Here is a 24,706-nt window from a genome sequence, read left to right on the forward strand (position 1 = left end):
GATCAGTCCCTTCATTATAACCTGAGACGCAGAAAATGGACCCCCGCGATCGGAGAACTAGTTCTCGCGAAAGACCATCACCTCTCTAAAGCCACTGAGGGCTTCGCCGCAAAGTTAGCCCCGAAGTACGATGGCCCTTATCAAATTCTCAGGTATGTCTCAATAGTGATCGTAGAACTTCGAAAAATTGACGGCGGAAAGTGAAAACGGTGAACATCAGCGAATTGAAACCGTACTACACGGCCGTAACATTTTAAAATAAAAACAAAACAAAAATAATAGAAAAATAATTAAATGAGCAAATTTGGTGACCAACCGAGACAGTCACATTCATTCAACCGCGAGCTGTCAGCAAGGCAAGACGTACCGGACGTTTTAAGAGAAAGTAAAAAAAAATAAACAAAAAAATATGAATAACGACTAGAAGGGGGAAATAGTTTAAAGCGGTTCCGTGAAAGAATAGAGGAGGAGAAGGTAAAGCTCCCCAGGACACAGGCACTGGAAGCAGCCATCACCACAGGCACTAGAAGTGCTTGCTCAGCACGTGCAGATACTATGCGTCGCGACACCTAAAACTGGTACATGTTGCGACAACGACATTCGAAGCCAACGCTAGCCCCGCCAACGTATCCAAGGCCGTCAACACCACTACACAACTAACCGACCACAAACCCACTACAAGTGCAATTGAAGCACGAACAACACAAGCCGCCATGAGACGCACTATCGCGGCCCACGTAGCCACGACACCATGCATCGTCGGCCGAACGGATGTTCAGGAATTAGGTGAACCAAATCATAAAGAAACCCACAGGAGTCCGACGAGTAGAAGAACATCAAACGACAGCAGCAAGACTAGTAACGATACGTCTAGCTCAGACGACGCCACGGTACTACGACAATCACCGGTGATCGAACTCTCCTCAGACCAAGAGAATACCGAACCTGAGAGGGATAGGGTAAAACTGACCTTCCCACCGGGACAAGGTGGAGTCTCCCTGTACCAAGCGGAATCACTCTCCCTGGAAGATGGATCCTGGCTATCAGACACCGTGATCGAAGCCTGGGCGAAGCACCTGGAGACCGAATTTGGACCGAAAGGCACGATACTCAGCCCCTTTGTTGTCTGGCAGTTGAACCAACAAGGGGGACGAGAAGAAAATTTCCGCCGCATTCACCGCTGGATCCGAATCATCGACATCTTCGGACAGCGTGTAGTTCTGGCACCACACAACACCGCTCATCACTGGTATGTGCTCGCCCTATCCAATCGCGAGCTTACGCACCATATTACCGACACAGTGTGTTGCCAACCACACCAGTTATGGACAACGTCCGGTGTGTTTAACGTGAGTACCTGCCGTCGACGGCCTTATCTCACGGTGCTCAAAAGCACGGCGTATCAATACAATGTGTTGATCAGCGCCCGGAAAATGCCAGGCATTTTTCAGTACCAATTGGTAGTGTGGAATGGACACACTACACACCTTGGTGAGGTTCGAGGCCTATCTAAAATCTCTGCCGTACTTTGGGTCCGGCACCCGGTTGCAATGCAACTCCACATTCAACTGACAAAAACGTCAGTTCTTCCCGCATTTGGGTATGAACCACAACCACCACGATACTCACCGAAGAGCCAGTCCGCACGAGCAGGTTGGAGCGAACTCCAAGGACCCCTGCTCCCCGTGGTACCAGAATTAAGTCTCCGGTCAGACCTCGTAGCCGGAGCTACTACCAGTTGAGCCTCCATACAGCTCTGGACTGGTAACCAAGGGTTAAACCCCATACGCACATTACACGCACACACCTTTCACACAAGAAGCTAACCCTAACTCACAGTTAAACGCCTCCGCTGCCTAAACAGTTCACGCGCAAACGACCCTAACTGTTCGGCATTCCAACTAGTGGAGATCACACCGCTAACATCTAATCGTCCGTCAGTCCAGCTAATCCCCATACCCCCTAGATCCCTAATGTCCGAGTACATCGGGCACTCCGCGATCAAGTGAACCCAGTCTTCACATCGCGCCCCACACAAGCACCCCGACCTATCAGAAAGGTGCCTCTGATGCAAAAATGCATTCAGAGGCCCATGCCCCGTTAACAAAAAAACCAAACTCAAACAAAATCTGAAGTCTGAGTTACCCTCAACGAACCTAACGTCCCGGATGTACTCATAAGTCACCCGACCGTTAGGACTATTGTCCCAACGGTCTTGCCACCTACTCCTAACCCTATCATCTAGAAGCCTCTTGCTCCCTAGCAGTCCCTCCCTCTCCACATCATCATCGAAAATCCAATCATTCCGCAGCAATAACACACTCAAGCCCCTTCTTAACCTGAATGCAACAGCTCGCTGTACAACAATCAGGTCAAGAGGGGGTGCACCTAATAAAACCTGTATCGCATCCGTTGAAACGGTGCGACATACAAGCAAACATGCAAGCATCATGCAACTTTGCACCGAGAGGAGTTTTCGGCGACCAGAGACCGTCATCGCTGATTCCCACCATATTGCGGCTCCATAAGTGGCACAAGCCACAAATAGACCACGGTATATGGTGCGACCAGCACGGCGTCCAAGGCCCCAATCACTCCTCAAAATGCGTCGCACTTTGCCTACGAACGCCTGCAGTCGCTCCTTCAGAATCGCTAAGTGTGGAGTAAAGCACATCCTTTCACTCATGGTCAGCCCCAGGTATTTGACTTGCGTCACATACCTGATGCTGACCTCATTCACCCGGACAATCGGTGGACGAACCGGCGACAATCTGCCCTTAAGCAGCATTGTCACCGTTTTGTCCATCGATATGTCAACCCCCACACCTAAACCCCAACTATTTAGAATTTTTAAAAATTGTCCTCCGCCCGCTCTAGCTCTAATCTCGATAGACCTTCAACCAGAAGAAGAAGGTCGTCCGCATACGCACAACATTTACAGAGTGGCTCGAGCTGTCCAAGCAGAGAGTCCATCATGAGGTTCCAAATATATGGACCGCAGATGGATCCCTGCGCGCACTCCCACACGCACTTATCATAAATGGTCTCCAAGTATTCCGGAATGAACTTGCACATCTCTTCGTTCAAATCATCAAAACCTGAGAACCGTTTAGACCTGACCAGGCCAAAGCCGTACCCAGTTATGGACAGCAGATTCGGCCAGGTACGGCCAGGAAAAACTCGATTTCCGGGAACTCCTTTCAGACGTGCCACAACAAGAAAATACAGACGATTGCGGCATTTACGTACTGGAGACAATGGAGCGAGTCATGCGCTATGTAGGACGAGGTGAAGGAACGCCCGGATGCATCTCCGAGCCTTTCACAGCGGAGATGGCAGCAAAGAAGTGCGCTCACATGTTAGCTACCTTCAGACACCATCAAGACGCACCGACGACCAATGACGCAGAAGTAACAAACTCACCACCTTTATCTCAACCATCCGCGGAGGAACAGCTTCCACCGGAAGGCATAAAAGTATCCATTAACGACGCACTCGGAACAGGACTCGAGGCCTTCCCACAGATCGCCGAAAGAATCAGGAGGAGCCTCATAGACCTCACGACCGGCACAGGGAAGCACCGACTGAAATTTAGTACCACCAGATATCAAGTCGCTATGTATCGGTGGGGCATACACATTCGGAGGAAGCCAACAACAATGAAAACAGCTGCAAAACCCGACTAAAGAGAAAAAAACAGGAAAATTACATATTTATAACTAAAATTAATTGATTTTTTTTTAACAAAAACATAAGAGTCAAAAAACAACATTCATAAGTCAAAAAAAAAAAAAAAGATATACAGCTGTGTTCATAAAAATAGTGCTCATGAGCTGCAACTTTAAACTTAATTTTATATATCAAAAAGTAAATGAATGTTCACAAATTTAATTTTGTTTTAACTTTGTGATTATTTTAAATAAAAACAAATCAATTTATTATTCAAAACGTTGTTCATTTTTTTTACATTATTAACTTAAACAAAAAAGTGCTGTTTACAGCTGTTCATTAAAATAGCAGTGAGTAATGAAAATAGTGGAATTAGTTGAAAAAAACATTGTTGAACTCCAAAAAACTATTTTAATTTGTTTGCTTGGGTTAGAACTTAGTCGTGTACCCATTAGTTTTTATTACGGCCTGGCATCTGCGAGGCATAGAATCCACCAAGTCCTGGCAGCTCTTGACAGGGATCCGCTCCCATGTGCGTTGGATATGCATTTGCAACATATTGTTTAACATCTCCCCATAGGTATTCAATTGGATTTAAATCCAGAGACTGCGCAGGCCATGACATAAGATCGATCCGCTTTGATGCCACCCAGCTTTTGACTAGTTTGCTTGTATGTTTGGGGTCGTTATCTTGTTGAAACGTTCATTTAAGTGGCATTTCTCAATTGGCATAAGGACACATAACATTTTCTAAAATGTTAACATATGTAGATCGATCCATGATCCCATCAATCATGAATATAGGGCCCACTCCACTGTAATAAAAACATGCCCATACCATAATGCTCAATCCGCCGTGTTTAACTGTCTTCAAAGTGTACCTAGGATCGTACTCTGTGTTAGGTGGACGTCTGACATATTGTCTGGAGCTCTTTCCACCAAATAACACAATTTTAATTTCGTCACTCCATAAAATATTTCGCCACTTTGTAATGGGCCAATTAAGGTGACTTTTGGCGAACTCCAAACGTGCTTTGACATGTCTGGTGGCTAACAGTGGAAATTTTCGTGGATGGCACGCTTTGAGATTTTGTTCTTTAACATGTCGCCGAATAGTAACGCCACTAACATTCAAGCTTAAGTCATCTTTTATCTTGCTGGACGATGCAAAAGGTTGTGCCCTGCTTTATCGCACAATAGATCGGTCCTCATGAGGCGTGGTTTTACGTTTGATACCACGATTTTCGGGCATTTCTTTAAAGTTTAAAGCATTATGAATCATTTTAGCAGAACATCCACATATTTCTTGGATGTCCTTATATGTTTTTCCCAGGTTTCTTAGTTGCACTATAATATTTCTTTTTTCAGGAGTACAATGTTTGCCCCTGCCCACTAAGTTAAAAAATATTAATTTATTTTAGTGTTTTCTAATGTTAATAATATACACTAACAAAAAACTTACTTTTTATCAATTAAACGTCTTAACAAAATTTTTTGGGCTTATCAAGATACGCACTGCTATTTTAATGAACAGCCAAAGCTGGTGCTTCTAGCAAAAAGAGTTGGTCATTTGCTTAAATCTCGCAAATCTAACGGGATTTTTTCGTTTCTTCCTTATACACAGTCCATTCTACAACAACAATGCGTACACGTTGGAATAATCGTAACGGAACTTGAAAAAAAATAACATTGCTTGATTGCATTTCTCGCACTGCTATTTTTGTGAAGCTGTATGTGGGGGAAAAAAAACCCAAAAAAAAAAATAAATTAATTTAAAAAAAACTAGTTCATAAGTCTATGAAATTGGAGAAAGATGATTGTAATAGAGAAGGAAGATGAAAAGCCCCAAGTATTAATATTGGAAAGGTGACAATTATATAATATAAGAATTAAAAGAAGGTTTTTTTGAAATTTTGCCTCTAATCTAATGCAAAACTCATTGAAGTGAGGGGGAGGTTGAGAACTAAATCTCCATATGGAATTTAGCCCACACAACACATGAAGGCGCACCCTGTTAAATAAAATCAACACAAAAAGTATTGGGCTGCAACGGAAAAATCACGCCACCTCTAGCACCACACGCCATCCTAAAGCAACATGTTGCGAGCGGGCGAGCAAGCAACACACGGCTTGGCGGAAAGCACGCAGGCCGATCGTCAGTCAGTCAGCACAGGACTGTAACAGCGATCAAACGCTTGACACTACACTTAGCAGTGAGTCGATCCTCTGGCTAGTTGTAGTGTCCTGAGTTGTGAACGCCGCACGTTAAGGGTGAGCTCGGTAGTGAGTCGATCCTCTGACCGACTCAACCCTGTACCTTCGGTCGCCAACACAGTCTCCTGTGATCCGGTATAAAAAGGAATGCAACAAAAAATATAATAAAGTATGAAAATATAAAAATAAATTTTCACTTGATGGCATCTCCTCCTCTCAATAGCTCTGCGTACGTCTTTCTCAAATCAGTGGAAAGTTCTGAATTTAAAAATGCAAATGTAAATTAACAGTGTTGACATATCAAATGTGAGAGTATTGGCGAACCCATCAGCAGTTTCTTGTAGGGTACGTTTAGGCCAATTATGGAATGTAAACAAATTGTCAACTGACATTTAGGGCTTTCGCAACCTGTTGCTACAGAGTATAATAGCTTTGTTCACCTAACGGTTGTTTGTATCACTTAAAACTAATCGAGTTAGATATAGCGTTATATATATTATATATATAAATGATCAGGATGAAGAGACGAATTGAAATCCGGGTGACTGTCTGTCCGTCCGTGCAAGCTCTAACTTGAGTAAAAATTGAGATATCTTTATGAAACCCCCTAATAGGTTTAATGTACATATCTCCTAAACCGCTAATGCTATAATAACAAAATTCCCCAGAAGTAAATGTTTTTAAAACCTCTACCTACAGTGTAAAAATAGTTGAAATCGGGTGACAAGCCCGCCCACTCCCCATATAACGGTACTGTTAAAAACTACTAAAAGCGCGATAAATCAAGCACTAAACACGTTAGAGACATTAAATTTTATCTCTTGGATGGTATGAGATGACTTTATAGGAACCGAGTTCAAAATTAGACAGGGGTAAAACTTTGCGTGAATAATACGTTTAAAGGATGACCCTTGTGACCAAAAATTGTCTAAATCGAATCAAAACTGTTCAAGCCCCTAAGTACTAAATATGTGGACCCCAGTGCCTATAGTTGACCTTCTACCGAGAATATCAGTCAATCCACAAACAAATCTCAAACGAGTATACCATTTGACTTTGCGAGAGTATAAAATGTTCGGTTACATCCGAACTTAGCTCTCTCTTACTTGTTAATAGTTGGATTTAAGTTTTAAGCTTTTACAATATAAAAAATTATAACTAAAAAACTAAATGTGTGAAGAATCGTGTATACAAATAGAACAATGGCAAAATTGGTGAAATGAAATCAAAAGAGAACAACTGATTTCTGCGTTGCAACTACGGGCATAACTTTTGACAAATTTGGTTGATGCGGGCGGTAAGTACGGAAGGGAGGAATGTCGGTGACACTAAGCCACACAAACGAAGAGCGTAAAACTTGCATTTATAATGGGACAAAGCGACAATAAAATCATAGGCAATCAGAAGTCAAGCTGATCAGGTCTATACGCATGAATTGGTATCTTATGAATGTTTATTCATCCGCGAAATATGGAAAAAAGTTTATATTATAAAAGTTAATATAAAAAGCATAAATGTTGAAAAGTTAGTATTTTTCATTGCAATGGACGCAATTCTCTCACATACAAGTATGTAATTCCTTATACATATGAAAAGATTTTTTAAATTGCAAATAACGCTTTTGTTCGCTGATTAGCGTTGTTCCACAGTAAGCACAGTAATGCTTTGATCACATAGACGACTGCACGACAATTTTCTTGTCTGCAAATGTCGTCTTCAAGGAAATGGATTTAATTTAGTGACAGCGACAACTGTAAGCCTACTGCCCTGAAGTCGTGCTGTTGTCTAAATAATCGTGCCCATAAGAACATGTGTATTTTAGTATTTCACAGATGCTGCTCAGTGCTGCCAGATCTGCAAATTTTTCCGGAGTCGCCGAATTTTCCGAGCCTGCAAAAGGTCTTTGCGGATTCATACCGGATTTTGAATGTTTCAAGTCAAAAGGTTTATTTTCTTTAATCATATAATATGTATTCGGAAAAAACTATATGGTTTTCTCTTTTCAAAGAGCGATGATAGAATAAAACACATTCTTTGCTCGGTCGATCAAGAAAACTGAACGCAGTCGGACTCTGACCTTATTTTCACTTGCTTCCTTTTCTTCTATCTTTCTCGCACTCTCTCAATGGCTGTGCATTTACAGTATTGCTGAATTCGATGTTTGATTAACAGAGATTTGTAACTTAAAAAGTATTTTCAAAAAAGTATCTTCCTGCTATTTAAAATAAGATTATGTCCAAAAAACCGATGGAGAGTTTACAGAATTTGACAAAATGACAAAAGATAATCAATTGAATTGGGAGCAGCCTTGTGTGATGTGGATATTGGGCCAAAAGTAAATGTAGAATTAAATCGATCCCCAATTCAAAATGACAAATAAAGTTATCGACTCTTTCCATGAAAAATTTAGGCAATTTTACATAACTTTGGCTACAGAAATCAACAAACCACAAACACGAAATATTGCAAAAGTTACTGATTTTTTCGGATTGGATCTAGAGGAAACTCACAAGGAATCCAGAGCAGTAAAAGGATTGTTTCAGGATGGCGGAACCTCCTGAATTTTTTGGCAGAACGTCGCTGCTACAACCCTTGGTGACCGTTCCCAAGAGTTTAAACTAGTTTCGTAATTAGTTGACAAAATTCGTGTTCATCCGCTAATTGCGAGAAAATGTTTTCCTAAATCAATTTGAATAAAACTAAAAAGCGCAACAATTTGTCATCGGAGACAATTTCAGCAATTCTACAAAGTAAAGAGTAGTAATCGATTTTGGACTATGCAAACCTAATCGATGAGCAAAGCTCCACAAAGCCATGAACAAAGATATACGAAAATATGTATGAATGTAATAAAGCGAAATTTGACTAAATGATGTTTTCAAAATTTTTTTTTTTAAATTCCAATGTTAAAATAATATAGTATGTATACGCTTCAGAAGCCTTTTTTAAATTTAGAGCACAGAAGAGAGAGAAGCACCACATGAAAATTAAAAGGCATCATACTTTCGAATATAATAGGTTATATACATATATATTCAAAGACAAAAGTTTAAATACACCATATTTCGTATAATATTTTGCACACTTGCACAATTTTCCCTACATCTCGGCAAGATTTTCACATTTTCACTCTCGAAAATGGTTAATTATTACATTTTTAACGCCACTCTCTATTTGTTTTTCTTTACCCATTTTTTTTTTTTAATTTCACGTCCACTCTTGCAGAAGAGATTGCTTCTAATATCGAATAAAAATGTACAAGTTGGTAAATCATCGAATATAATGGCACTTTTTCTTTCTAAAGAATTTGCAAAACAAATGCGATGCGTATTTTTCAGCGGTTGTATTTAAACTTTTGTCCCGTGTAATTTTATGTTTTTGATGAATTTACCGTTATCTGAGCTACATTGAATGTATCTTGGTTTCAATGTTGGTAAATAATTTACTTTAAATAAACTTCATACTTACATTTGCGTTAAAATACTTTTTTTCAATAAAAAGTGAAATTTTATTGGTGTATTTCAACTTTTTTGTTTGACTGTACGTATATAAGCATCTTTTCAACTCCCCATCCCACCACTTTCCTCTGGATTTCAGCGCGGCAGATGTGTCAGCACTGATGCTGCCTGTCGGCTGCCGCCTTCATTGTGTTTCAAACTTATCACCATCTCGTTTTGTGATGTTCGTTTGATTGTGGTCATGCCCATCCCTGCATATAACATAAAAAATATATATTATATATTACGCATCACATTCCTAAACTCCTGAACCGTCTTTATTGACTGATAATGAATGTGTAAATTTTCTCTTTGAACTTATAAATTCTATAGATATGTATACCAAGGTCTGAGTTTGAAGGTACTCGTTTATTCAAGAATACACATTTGGTAATCACAAAGATCACCGGAAATATTCTTAAAGCAACGTTTTTGAATGAAAACTTTACAGTGGAAATGGTCCTGTTGCCAAGTATGCTAATGATACCATCTTAATCTACGATTCTATTCAGAAGGTTACAGCTTCTCATTCGTTTAGCTATCACCATGTCTAAAAACACATACGTCTGAAGGCCACACAGTGTCCATTTCCTGTTTGCATTTGGAAAATCCATGTTTTTCCCATGGTCAACTATATGCTGTGATCTCACGTGTTGGAAAACCAACAATCAAATTGTGCTAGGTGGAGATAGATTAACCAAGAATATTGTGAACTCAATAGTACTGAATTAAAACAAATTTAAAATGTTCACAATTCAGAACTACAAATTTTACTGTTAAAAATAAATAATGGTCTAGTCCACTTACTTCATTCATAATATTTAAGGTTACATATCATCAACTATCAACATTTTAATTTACTCATTTGTAACAAACTTGAATATAAAATTAATTAAATAAAAAAATTTAACATTTTATGTTGCTTTGCGCTGAATACATATCTACAAAAATTTTCCGGCTAAAGCGGTTTCGTCTTAATGTGTAAGAATATTTTCACTGCATTAAAAAATTGAGCACTATAGCCGAAATCCCAGTTAAATGCTGCACCGGGTCATCGAAAATTGGAGCGAAAGGATGGAGATATGCAAACGGAGCCATTTGGCCGACATTTTGCTCAAATCATAAATGGCATAAAATTATCTGCATAACAAAAAAAACATTACCCATTTCGACCAAATTGGAATGTTTTATTTATATAATATTTAACATCACGTCGTTCTTGGTGGCAAACACTTTATATATCTACACTTGCCCGAGAAAGACTGCGTACAATGAGCTCTAGAACTTTAAATTAAAGAAAAAAATGGATTTAGTTTACTACTTTTTCACTTACGTTTATAGCCGTTACTTAGGCATATAATTGACAAATAGTTTCACATTATTTTATCGAACCACTTACCGCTTAAGCTATTGCTAGCTTCTATCGCAGGCTTGGAGCTCAGGGACTGAACCTAAGCGCTCAGCGTTTGCATACTTTTAGGCATATCTTGCGGGAATCTGAAGCGGAACAAATGAATGGAAGAGACAGCAGGGTGATTCAAAAATAATAATATTTAAGATACAATTTTTTTAATGGCAAATAAAGATGTGGAATTTAATAAAAATTAAATTATTGAAAATAAATTATTCAATATTCGGAATCATAATATTAGTAACAGTATTATTAAACTATTGCATAGCTTTTATCGCGGGCTTTGAGCCCGGCGACCGAATCAAGAAATTCCGTAACGAAAATAAACACGCGTAATGTTTGTAGATCCGTCTACATGCAACATATGTATGTATGTAAATATGTACACTAATTGATTCATGCGAAATATATGACATGATGCGACACGTAACACTAGTACTATGGACAATAACGCCATCTCTTAGATAAAAACCGAACGAACTTTTTACCTGTCCTAATATATATATAACCCTCTATCTAACTCGATTAGTTTTAGGTGATACAAACAACCGTTAGGTGAACAAAACTATTATACTCCGTAGCAACAGGTTGCGAGAGTATAAAAAGGAATGCAACAAAAAATATAATAACATATCTCTCTATTATATATAAAAGTTTTCTGCTGCTGTCGAGAATCAACTAACATAAGAGTGAGCTAGCTCGCGCTCGGCGGGGGGCGGACGTAGGCGAGCGAGCGAAGCGAGCATCCCGGAGCGCAGCGGAGGCCGCCTAGTGAAAATATAAAATTAAATTTTCACTTGATGCCATCTCCTACTCTCAATAGCTCTGCGTACGTCTTTCTCCAATGAGTGGATAGTTATGAATTTAAAAATGCAAATGTAAATTAACAGTACTGACATATCAAATGTGAGTGTATTGGTGAACCCATCAGCAGTTTCTTGTAAGGTACGTTTAGGCCAATTATGGAATGTTATGCTATGTTTGCACCGACACAAAATTCGTGTTTTCATAGACAAAAGAGAAAACTTACATTCCACTCATTACAATCGGTGCCTGCTCTAGTTTAATCGATTTTATTAGAAGACATATTTTGCCAGCCCTAAATGTCACTTGACAATTTGTTTACATTCTACTGTGTTCAAATGGAGAAAAAAATATAAAAAAACGAAATTCGTGGATTGAAAAGGAAGAAGCCCTACTTATGAGTTGTAGGAAGCAAATGTTGGTGCGCAAGAAAGAGTAGCCACATATGAGAGGAAATGGCATTGGAGATGCAGCAGCAAGGTGTCACCTTCACGGCGGCAGAAGTCAAATCCAAGATGCACAATCTGTCGAAAAGGTTAAGGTAAATACAATTGAGTAAAGATAAATACGTAACAATATTGAGTAAATATTAATGCGTTATACAAGTATGTTATTATCTTTTATAGGAAGGAGAAAACAGCAGTCGGTTCAACTGGCGGTTCCCCCTCGCAGTGGCCTTTGTTTAAAAAAATGAGCGCAATATTGTCGCCATATAAAAGCTACAACACAGAGGGCTTAGTGGAGGAAATCTCTCTAAGTAAAAGACATGTGTTTTTATCTATATATATATAAATGAAACCCGTTTTCCGTTGTCCCGCCATAACTTGCGAACGGCTAAACCGATTTGGCTGTTTTTTTGTGTGTAGTTTTCTAATACTCTGTAGAAGGTTCTTACGGAAAAAAATATTAAGAAAATGTCTCAAAAAGATTGAAAAAATACATTTAATTTTGCATATTTTAAAAAACGCGCGTAATGAATGTCATCATCATTCACAGCCATAGACTATATTGAAAAAGCATCGTTTGTTCGGAAATGTGGTTATTTAATTAAATTCAACCGCACTTATTTACTAATTTTTGAAAATTACTCGCCACAATTAAATGTACCGACTTTGACGGTAATATTAATAATACAATACCAGTGATGATTTCATTTTAATGTAAGTATTTAATAATAATAAAATATGTATACTATGAGTTAGATTTCAGAATAGAAGTTAGATTTCATATACTAACTGCAACCAAATACGAAATGCCCTAAACTTCCAGCCAATTTCAGCACTATTGTACACAGACAAAATTAATTAATTGCCCGTATTTTCCCAGTCGCACAAAATAATTATTTAAATCATAACTGGCTCGGTAACTGAGCTATGTAGACAAAAAAATATGCTGAAATTAGTTTTGATAATAACATTTTACTAAATTAAACTGCTTACTCAATATAATTTAATTATACCTTAGCCATAGCAAGGCGTGGCCGGGATCTTCTAATTGAATATATTATTTATATTTACATACATATATACATGGTGCGTTCCAAAGTAAACATGACTTTAAAAAAAAAGAAAGAACAAATGGTTTTATCGGCAAAATCAATTAATTTTATTCAAAATAGTCTCCTTCTGCTTTAATACAGCTTTTTGCACGGCCCAAAAGCATGTCGAACGAGTGTTTTAGCTCGTTGCCCGGTATGGCCGCCAGTACGCCGCTGCAAGCCTTTTGAATGGCCTCCACGTCTGCATAACGCTTTTCTTTCCTCGGCAAATGCATTTTTCCGAAGAGGTAGAAGTCCCACGGTGCCATATCAGGGGAATACGGGGAGTGGTTGATTGTTAAAATTTGATTTTTGGTCAAATAATCGGCCACAAGCGTCGATCGATGAGACGGCGCATTATCGTGCAACAAACGCCAACTTCCATCTTCGTGATATTTGGGCCGAACACGTCGAATACGGCGCACCAAACGCTTTAAAACTCCAAGGTAGAATACCGCATTAACGTTTTGGCCGGGTGGAACAAATTCTTTGTGGACAATACGCTTGGAATCACTTTTGACGTGTCCAGGCGCAATTTTTGGGTTTCGGCTCATTTCTCATTTATGTCCTCACGACCACTTTGAAAACGTTGAAACCACTCGTGCACTCTGCTACGGGATAGGCAATCATCGCCATAAACTTGTTTCATCAATTGAAACGTTTCGGTAAAAGTTTTACCAATTTTAAAACAAAATTTTATGTTGGCTCTTTGTCCGAAGCTCATTTTCGCACCGATGACAAAAACATACTGAAACGCAATAACTTCACTTCCAATAGATGAAATGTCATGAAATTTTTACTGGAAGTCGACAAAGGATAGCAGATTCTAACGCACTAGTCGACATATAGATGGCGCCACTAGAGTTTACTTTGTTACTTGTTTACTGTTTACTTTGGAACGCACCTTGTATATTCATTTTTAAAAAGGTTCTACGAACTCCGAACGGATGGAAATTTCGGTGGAAACGGCTGCGTGTTCAATATATGTTGCTGCATCTCCACTGCCATCACCTGTTTGCACTCCTTCAGCGATGATAATGTCACCAACCGAGTCGACACCCGAGCCGATAGATTCTGCAAATAAGACAAAAAAAAATTATTATCAAAGTTTGATATTAAAAAAAAATGAAAAATAAATAAAAGAAAAAAATGAAGATTTCAATGTAAGTAATGAAACATTTTTTTAAAATTACAGAAACATTGGTCGAAAACGACTGTTGCGTCAAGCGACTTCATGAATACTAACTTAAATATTAAATTAATTTAAAATATCAAAGGAATTTTTAAAATATTGTAATTGAATTATAAAGTTTTTTGTTATAAAAAAAGTACTTTATCTATTCTATAAAAATAAGTCGGGTTTTCCTTCCTGACGCTATAACTCCAGAACCCACGAACCGATTTCCACGGTTTTGTATTCGTTGGAAAGGTCTCGGGCTCCGTGAGGTTTATAGCAAAGGAAATTCAGGAAAAATTTCAACAGAAAAGCGGGGAAATGTTTTTTCACATACAGCGCCATCTCTGATACATAGCATGTACTACAAACCAATATTTTAAGTAGATGGCGCCGGTGCGTGATACATTGTTTGACAGCTACTCATTGTTCTCTGCTCAGTTAATTTCATGTGACAAACCGGTATTGTGTTCGCTGTGAAATTGTGAAAAAAAAGTAAAAAAAAAATAAGTTATTCGTTTCAATTGGAAACCATCAAATCAATCACGTGTATTGTGCAAATTTTTATTCACATTGAACAGTAGGCATTTGTCTTTAAGGTGGTAAGTTGAACTGTATAAATTATGTGGAGCGTGCATTTGAGGTTAAATTCACCACTCTGTCCATAGTTTAAAATGCCTAGAGGACGACGTGCCAACATCGGCCGCCACACAATACATGCAAGCCAGCAACAAGTGTATTCACAGAACTTAAGCGAAGAAAGACAAAATATAATCGCTTGGCATTCCAATATGATCCCACTGCGAACTACAGTGATGATGAAAATTTAGATATTGGACCAATGACGACTATATGCCGATATTGCAATGCGTTAAAGTTCGAAAGAGAAACGGCTGGATTGTGCTGCGCAAGTGAAAAAGACAAACTGAATTCTTTACTTACACCACCACAGCCACTGAAACCATTGTTCGATGGAAGTGATCCCGATTCCAGCCATTTTCTTCAACACATCCTTGAATACAATAACTGCTTTCGCATGACTTCTTTTGGAGCTAATATCATTCGAGAAGGCGGCTTCATGCCGACTTGCAAGGTAAAAGATACAACACACATAACCAATCACTCACACCAACACAATGAATTGCAACACATAACAACTACATATACACCACACACTACACCATCACACGATCAGAAGTTACACCGTATTCTTCAACAAATGATTGTTTGCAATTACAGATACAAGGACAAATGTATCATTTGCATGGTTCAATGGTGCCAACACCAGATGAACCGCATCAATTTCTGCAAATATATTTCATTTCGCCGATGGTGGATCAGCTGAATGAGCGGTGCTATATACAGGGAACACAACAGTTAAAGAGACGAATTATTGAAAAGTTGCAAGCATTTTTTCACGCTAATAATGCTGTGGTTAATATGTTCAAAACAGCATTGGAACGAATGCCATCGGATACGCACAAATTTGTCATAAGAGCGGATTGTACCCCAACGAGTAAACATGTGCGAAGATTCAATGCACCCACCGTTAATGATGTTGCTGCAATTATTGTTGGCAGGCAATTTCAAGTAGACCTTGCCAGTAATTCCCGTGGAACGCCTGCAGATGAATTGAATGCTTGCCTGAAGGCATCACCTTTATGGAATAACGTTAAAATATTATCGCTAACCACTAATATGAGAGTTCAACTTCAAAATGGTCAAAATGCTGCACAATTTTCCAAACAATTGTTAGTTGTTGGAAATGGAAAAGTCCCAGTTGATGCGACATCTGGTTTAATGGCTCTTACCAACGACTTTTGCCGATTTGTAGACTCTCAATTAGCTCTTATTGAAAATGTTTTCCCAAACACTAGTGAGAATTATCAAAATTATGCGTGGTTAAGTCAACGAGCTATTCTTGCCACAAATTTGGTGACATACAAATTCGTTGATTCCATAACAAATCCCGATGATGTAGTAAATTATCCAACGGAGTTTTTGAACTCTCTGGAGTTACCAGGATTTCCACCACATAACTTGCAACTCAAAGTTGGTACAGTTATTATGATATTGCGTAATTTGAATCCACCGCGACTTTGCAACGGTACTCGACTTTCGGTAAAAAGACTTTTGCCGAATTTGATTGAGGCAACCATTATTAACGGAAAGTACGCAGGTGAAAATGTATATATTCCTCGAACACCAATGATTCCGACTGATCTTCCGTTTGACTTCAAACGATTGCAATTTTCAGTTCGCCTTGCGTTCGCAACGACAATTAACGAGTCGCAAGGCCAATCGCTTAGTGTTTGCGGGATAAATTTAGAAAATCATTGTTTTTCACATGGGCAGTTATACGTTACGTGTTCACGAGTTGGGAAACCATCCGCTTTGTTTGTGTTAACGTCAGACCAAAAAACAAAAAATGTGGTTTACCAAAGAGCACTTCAATGAAACGGATAATTTGCGGACTATTTACTTTGGATTCACTTTCATTTACTTAGAGAAGTTCAACTAAATAAGACTTCATTTTTGTAATCGAAATGAATTCATTAATGTTGTGAAATGAAATAAAATTTTTCCTTTTCAAAAAAAAATGTTTCTTCATCTTTTAATCACCAAACGAAATGTTACATAAAACGAAGCCATCTGGTGGCGAAACGGAGTTCGCCGGGTTGCCTAGTAGTTTATATAAAATACTTACCTAATAATACTAGTTAAAATACTCACCTTAATCTTTTACCATAATTTAATCTATTACCATAATTTATCGAAATGTAATCATATGATACTTACCCCTTTTTGTACATATTTACATTACCACTAGTTTAAGCCGTTAGCTTAAGTTTAGGCTAAGCGATTCTAAGAAACGGAATAAAGAGTCATTGTAATTTTAACCGGAGAATTGTGCGGACGTAATTTATTTGTATCGGATATTTTAACTTTCATTATTGCAGGCAATTAGGTTTTGTTTTATAATCGCGCACCCCTATTAATAACTTCTTTTCGTTTCTCAAAAACTCTTGAGAATTTTTATGGCGCCCGATCCACCTGTGGTGATTTCACTTATTTTTTCACCACTCTGCGTGAACGTTTTAATGTCGTACCTCATAGGTCACGGATGAAATCGAAAAGAGAGCCCATCCCGGTCTGACTGGTCCCTTCATTTGGGTGATGGAATAGACGGTGGTTGTAGTGTGTACGTATAGTGTTGGTTAATTGTATATGGTTGTGTTGTAGGTAGTGTATGATGTTGCATTGTGTTATGTTGTGTTGTATGATGTTGTACGGTGGGTTATGTGCTTAGTTGCAAAATGTCGCGGGATCAAAAGTCGCATGAATATCCCGGCCCTTCTAGACGAATTAATTGCCTAGAAGTCTCTGCAACTGTTGCAGAGTGCTAACTACGGCGTTCAATCATTTTGCCCTTTGTCGCTGGTTGCGATGATCATAGGGTGGTGGAGGTGACCGCGAGCGTGCCCCTCTGGATGGCTTCGGGCGATGTACTCTTTGGTGCAGAACGGGATTCCCTTGTTGTCTGTGCCGGTGACTGGTCTGCGTTGTGGACGGATTTGCTCGTCGAGGAAATCGATGGAACAATGTGTGATATTAAATTGCGAGCGGGAGACTTTGGCCAGACTTCTTGTGGAATAGAAGTGCACCATTCAGTTCGAGCCGTGGCAGGCTTAGTGTCTTCAGGTGAGCAATTTTGGCTTTGGCTACCAAAAGACGTGAAGATATTTTGTTATCATATTCAGTGCGTATGTAAACTGTTGCATAATAGGCCTTTTCAGAGGCATCACAGAAGCCATGTAATTCGACATTATAGTTAGGTGCGAAATTTACCCGTCGAATTCGAATTTCCGAGATGGTATGTAGATTGTCAGCAAATTTAACCCACTTTGTTAAACGTATGGGTTTTACTTGCTCATCCCATTCAGTGCCATCTTGCCGCAGTTCTTAAATGAGGCTTTTTGCTTGAATCATTATTGGCGAAAGCCATCCTGCGGGGTCGAAAAGTTTTGCCACCGAGGAAAGTATTTGACGTTTGGTTATGGCAGATATTGCAGATACTGACCCAATTGTATATGACAATTGATCTGTAATCGCATTCCATTGAATTCCGAGAGTTTTTGTAGTACTGGGTTTTTCAGATTTAAGGAAGTTTGTATCTAATAAGTCTTCCTTTTTATGTTTTTTATTATCTCAGGAGGATTTGATGTAATTTTCTTTAGGGGGAACCCGGCTGAATTTAGTGCTTTGATCACTTGAGATAGTGATTCTCACGCTAATGAGAGACTTTGGCTACCTGATAGAATATCATTAAGGTATGTTTGTTTTTGTAGTACAGAAGTAGCTAGAGGTAAATTTGTTTGACAGGTTTTTGCCACTTCATGTAATGTCCTAATAGCTAAATAGGGTGTACAACTGATGCCAAAGGAAACTGTTTTAAGCTTGTAGTCGCTGATTGGACTATTACTTGATTTTCAGAAGACTATACGTTGGAAATCTTGGTCATCTTTATGTACTAAAATTTGTTTATACATTTTCTCTACATCTCCATTGAAAACATATTTAAACATGCGCCAATTTAGTTTTAGCAGCATGAGATCAGGTTGTAATGTTTGCCCTGTGTATAGTACATCATTGAGTGATGTGCCTGAGCTCTTACACTTTGAAGCATTAAAAACAACTCGTTATTTTATCTGGTCTTATTACACCGTAATGTGGAAGATAAAAATATAAATAACTACCTTTAAATATTTTTTCATATGGTACAGCTTCTTCCATATGATTGAGGTCCAAATATTCATTCATTACGTTATCATGTGCTGATTTAAGCTCGCTTTTTTTTATCAGGCATTTTTCCAAGCTTAGGAATTGCTGGACGGCTGATATTCTAGAGTAACCTAGAGCTATAGTTTCTGGATTCTTCTTCTTCCCAGAATTTTTTGAGTTGATTATTTAAATATTCGTTTGAAATATTTTCAACTTTTGATGATGTAAAAGATCTTTGAAAGCCTTGATCCATTAATGCTCTTAATTTGAATAATATAATACAAGTATGTTCTATAGAAATGACCGCTGTGGGTAAAAGAAATATGCTTTCATTCTCTGAATGAAGAGCTTGAATTTTTGCTGCTTTTGAGGGTGTTCCTCTTTATTTTCGGGATTTGCCATTACCTGATTTCGTTGTCGCGACTAGACCCGTGGTTTTGCTTCATATTTGTAAAATTGGTTATGTAAACCCCTGAGTGATGTCGTCGTTGACAGTACACACAACCGAATTTGGTTTTACAGTCTTTTGTCCCGTGAGAATTTTACAGATAGTTGAGGAAAAGTTTGTGTTGTCGGGCAAGTATGTTTCTCGCAAGATTTTATTTTATGTCCTTCTTTACAAATTTCACATAATGATTGCCAATGATTTGTTTGAATTGACACGAATGTACAAGCTGGTACTTTTAAAAATATACCTGTATCTAGGTTTTCTTTTGGAGTTGTAACTTCTCTTGGAGGAGGATTAGTGGCTCTACATGGCCTTAATAAATTTATTTGGTCTAATATCATTGCCTTCGTAGTTTTGAACTGATCGAAGCAGTTTTCATATTTGGCTGACGCCGAAGCTTTAATGTTTTCTGGGAGTTCAGCGTCGTCAGTATCTAGTCTTGTGTATATAGAACGCGTGCCCATATATTATCTATGCTCTGAATTTCTAAATTTAGAACTGATTCTGTATTCTCGTTAATAGGCGAAGCCGAAAACCGTGTGCAGTATCTAATAAAACTGTCACTTTCAGTTATGAACCTGAACAGTGAATTGTCTTTGGTTCCTTTTTGTTTTGCACCCTGCTTTGAATGTGTAGCTTCTGCGGGTATGCCTTGTGCTTTATTATCATCAGCCATTTTTGGAATTTCTAATGGTAGCGGTGTTCGTGGTTTAACCTCTTTTGATTTATCAGATTGCATTTATAATGTTTTGAATTAAATTGAAAGATATTAGCTAGCTATTAAAAGGGTTTTGTATTAAATTTAACAAAAACGAATTTGGTATAATATGATTGTAGTAAAAAGTTTTAGTTTGCTGCCCAAAGCAATAGTTAAAATTTTTTTTTTGCTGTTGAAAGCTTCGATTGTAAAATTAGTCGATTGTAATTTTTTTTTTTTTATCGGACAAGTCAATTTAGATTTTATTAAGATTTATGTCCGTATTATTGTTATCTTAAAATTTTCCGAATATTGCTTGCTGGGTATTCGTTTCACTCGTGAATAATATGTATATTTTGTATGTATGTATATTCGCTTTTATTATATGTATCTAGGTATATACATTTGTATAAAAGGAACACGAAAATAAAATTGATCTAAAAAACAACTGTATATATATTAGCATACATATGGATGTTAATTTTCATATCTTTGGTTATGATTATCCGTTTTGACCGTATATTTTGTAGTTATATATACATTTGTAAATATATGTGCAAATGCATACATGTAACGCGCTTTTGTAAAGTTTCGCTGAGAGCGCTTGGTATTATTATTATATAAATAATATATTTGTAACTATATTATTTTATATGTATATTTTTTAAGAGAATATAAGTTAACTCCGGAACTTGCAAAAGTTCAACTAAGCTGAATTTTGGCAATGGTCAACCATTCTACACGCGCATCCGCATAATTGCTGACACCTCAACATAGCTTGTGTAAACAACAGTCAGCAACTATAGTCAGCTAAATATCATAAATTGAAGTAAAACAACGATCAGCAGAAATATCGATTTTGGCAATAACAACAAATAGGGCGCCCATTGAAGTGCAACGTGAGTGTAGCCAATAGTAGGTGTAATTTTAAGTTAAGCTAATAATTGTAATCAGTCTTAAGTTGGATTCAAAATAAATAAGTGATGTGCGGACAAAGTTCCGCCAGCTTTTTAAAAACAATTAATAAAATATAATTATTTAACTTATATAAGTGAAATGAGAAGAGCAAAAAGGTTGGGTTGCGGTATATATTTAGCGCGGGAAATGTGCCAATATTTAAGAAAATATGTGTACATACATAAATGTCGATAAATGTGTTGTTGTTTTTTTTTTCTTTCTGCCTTTGCTTATATGTTCTGAGCGATCCTGCTAGTTGCTTTATGGGCCTAAGGGGTATCGCTGGAAAGTTTGCAAGCCGATGAACTTTACTTATAAAATAGTTTTTGTATTTTGTTTTTTGGTGTGTTTGGAGACACGAATTAAGCAGGCAGGTATTTGAACAACAATACTTTTTTTGGAAGTTTCAGAATTAGTTAATTTATGTATGTACCATATGATTATGTAGGCATGTTAAAAAAGATGTTACTTGCGGTTAATATATTTCGCGGAAAAGTTTTAAAGCCCAAAAATTTAGTATTTAAATTATAGGTATATGCACATATGTATGTATTTCTGTAATATATATGAGTTTTTGTTTTTGTTTGCCTTAGCTTATGTCTTATAGACGATCCTGCTTGTTGCTTGATTAGCTCAAGGGGTATCGCTGGATATATTGCAAGTAGGAATACTAGACTTTGCAAAAGTTTTTTTTGAAAGAATATAACGGTGTGTTTGGAGACACAAAATAAGCTGAGGCAGATACCGTATATTTTTTTCTTTTTCAGTTATTTTGTTCGGTTATTTATTTCCAAGGAAATACCGATAGAACTGTAAATTAACATACATATGTTCATATGTGCATAAAATGTCTATATTTTCAAATTTAATTTAAATGGACTCACTTTTTTTCCGCAAAGGGTTTTTGGGAGTAATACTTAAGTATGTGTATGCTTCTTCTCGGTCTCCTCTGTTGCCTGGGCCTGTCAAAGAGGCTCGAAGTACCATTTGGTGATTTCACTTATTTCTCCATCTTAGGTGCGGTGTTATACTCACTTGCACTATTGCACTACTTTTAGTTAAAAATTATTTAATTAATTTCACGTTAATACAAGTAAGTATATATTTTGTAAATACTTTAAAAAATAACAAGTTCACTTTCTTATATTTTTTTGTAAATAACACGGGTCAACACGAAATTTGACCTCGACTTGAAAGTGTACAATTTCTTTAGTTTAGGTCACAAATACATGAAAAAAAATATATGACCTTCAAAAGTTTGCTTTTGTGGTCAGGAAACTAATTAAACGAATTTTCTCAAAATATGTGGTTTTAATGTTTAATTTAAGATAGAACTACATAGATAAATGCATTTATCATTTTTATTAAGTTTCACTATTCAAATAACTCATCGCCGAAAATTTTTCTAATTGTGGACCAACAAAAATCCCAGCTTTTACCTTTGCTTCTTTTAATTTCGGAAAAAAATTTCTTAAGTATTCAAAAACTTCTGAAGTTTGATCGAGTTTTTTCACGAATTGTTTCATCAATCCCAACTTAATATGAAGAGGTGTCATTAACACTTTTTCTGCTTCCACAATAAAACTGAATTTTACGTTTTGTTTCCCGAGACAAAATTCGGTTCTTTCAGGCCAAAACCGTTGAATGTAGTGTTTAGCATCCGCTCTGCTGTCCCATAAGCACAGATAGCACGGAAACTTGGTATATCCGCTCTGTAATCCCATTAAAAATCCGACCATTTTAAAATCACCAATCAACTGCCAATTGTACTCGTCATACTTTACTGTGTCAAGCAAGATTTTAACACTATCATAATTTTCTTTCATATGTACCGAGTGAGCAATTAGAAGGGATGGAAATTTATTTCCGATGTGTAATAAAACGACTTTCAAGCTTTTGGTAGAGCTGTCTATAAATAAGCGCTATTCGCTGGGAATGCAAGATATACCAATTTCTTCTTTCTTGTGAAAAACGTTGAAAATGTCTCATGCCTAGTTCGCTAATCTGTTGTATTAACATCATCAAGCAAATTCCACTGTTTTAACCGGGAGCCTAAAAGCTCTGCTTTATTTTTTGGTAAATTTAAATCTCTTATTAGGTCATTATAATCTTTTGTACTAATAAGATGGTATTTTGGTTGTTCTGGGGTATGTAAAAACTCTTTATCGGAATTACTTTTATATGAACTCAGAGATGAGTTACTTTTTTGAGATAGATTCTTTGGTGGCTCAGGCACTGGTCGAGTCAGGTCATGTGGAATTGGAACAGAAGAAGATGCAAGGTCAGGATATTCGACAGGTTTGGCATTTTTACCTCTACGTCGTTTACGTCTACGACATGGACCTTTGGTTTACACATTTCTATAACAGTCGATTAGCCGCTCAATTAAAAATCGCTCACCTTCCAAACATCTTTTACGATAACCATAAGCAATATGTGGAGTCCATGATTTATCTTGATTTCGAACAGTAGTCAAAATATGCTTCATAGGCATCGCAGATGGGTCTAAGGGGTATCGCTGGAAAGTTTGCAAGCCGATGAACTTGACTTATAAAATAGTTTTTGTATTTTGTTTTTTGGTGTGTTTGGAGACACGAATCAAGCAGGCAGGTATTTGAACAACAATACTTTTTTTGGAAGTTTCAGAATTAGTTAATTTATGTATGTACCATATGATTATGTAGGCATGTTAAAAAAGATGTTACTTGCGGTTAATATATTTCGCGGAAAAGTTTTAAAGCCCAAAAATTTAGTATTTAAATTAAAGGTATATGCACATATGTATGTATTTCTGTAATATATATGAGTTTTTGTTTTTGTTTGCCTTAGCTTATGTGTTATAGACGATCCTGCTTGTTGCTTGATTAGCTCAAGGGATATCGCTGGATATATTGCAAGTAGGAATACTAGACTTTGCAAACGTTTTTTTTATATTTTTTTTGAAAGAATATAACGGTGTGTTTGGAGACACAAAATAAGCTGAGGCAGATACCGTATATTTTTTTCTTTTTCAGTTATTTTGTTCGGTTATTTATTTCCAAGGAAATACCGATAGAACTGTAAATTAACATACATATGTTCATATGTGCATAAAATGTCTATATTTTCAAATTTAATTTAAATGGACTCACTTTTTTCCGCTAAGGGTTTTTGGGAGTAATACTTAAGTATGTGTATGCTTCTTCTCGGTTTCCTCTGTTGCCTGGGCCTGTCAAAGAGGCTCGAAGTACCATTTGGTGATTTCACTTATTTCTCCATCTTAGGTGCGGTGTTATACTCACTTGCACTATTGCACTACTTTTAGTTAAAAATTCTTTAATTAATTTCACGTTAATACAAGTAAGTATATATTTTGTAAATACTTTAAAAAATAACAAGTTCACTTTTTTATATTTTTTTGTAAATAACACGGGTCAACACGAAATTTGACCTCGACTTGAAAGTGTACAATTTCTTTAGTTTAGGTCACAAATACATGAAAAAAAATATATGACCTTCAAAAGTTTGCTTTTGTGG

The sequence above is a fragment of the Bactrocera oleae genome, chromosome X (genome assembly GCF_042242935.1).
Source record: "Bactrocera oleae isolate idBacOlea1 chromosome X, idBacOlea1, whole genome shotgun sequence".
Classification (NCBI taxonomy): Eukaryota; Metazoa; Arthropoda; class Insecta; order Diptera; family Tephritidae; genus Bactrocera; species Bactrocera oleae.